We start from the raw sequence: 491 nt of genomic DNA, 5'->3' as shown, positions 1-491 counted from the left end.
CATTTTAACATGAGGCCTTATGGATATTGACTCACAAATGTATCCTGTAAAAGGAAGACTTTGGCTGAATTACAGGTCATTTGAAAGAGGAAAAACCCAACAGAAAGTCCTGCAACATGTGATGAAATTCAAATACCTCCTTTGCCTATAACAGCCAATCGTACGAAGTGCATGCAAACAAATCCTGGTTCCACACGGAACTCAGTATGTTCAATGCCACAGCGAGTGGCACGATAACAGTGGCTTTAATGGTCTATTTGAAGACTCCTTAGCATATGAAGAACTGTGATGTATAAGTGTAACTGTATACTGCCTCGGCTTCTATGCTGCTTTTATATATTTACACTGATCATTTAACACCACCAGACTCAATAAGTGTGCACCAAAAAATCATATTGTCACGACCCGGCTCTTAAGTCATGACAAATATGGGAGATACACCACTTTAAGGAATAACAAAAAGATAATTTATTGAACAAAAGTCAAATTAT

Source organism: Morone saxatilis, unplaced genomic scaffold (genome assembly GCF_004916995.1).
Source record: "Morone saxatilis isolate NCDOM2014 unplaced genomic scaffold, NCSU_SB_2.0 Contig3, whole genome shotgun sequence".
Classification (NCBI taxonomy): Eukaryota; Metazoa; Chordata; class Actinopteri; family Moronidae; genus Morone; species Morone saxatilis.
Note: the sequence above shows the minus strand (reverse complement) of the source record.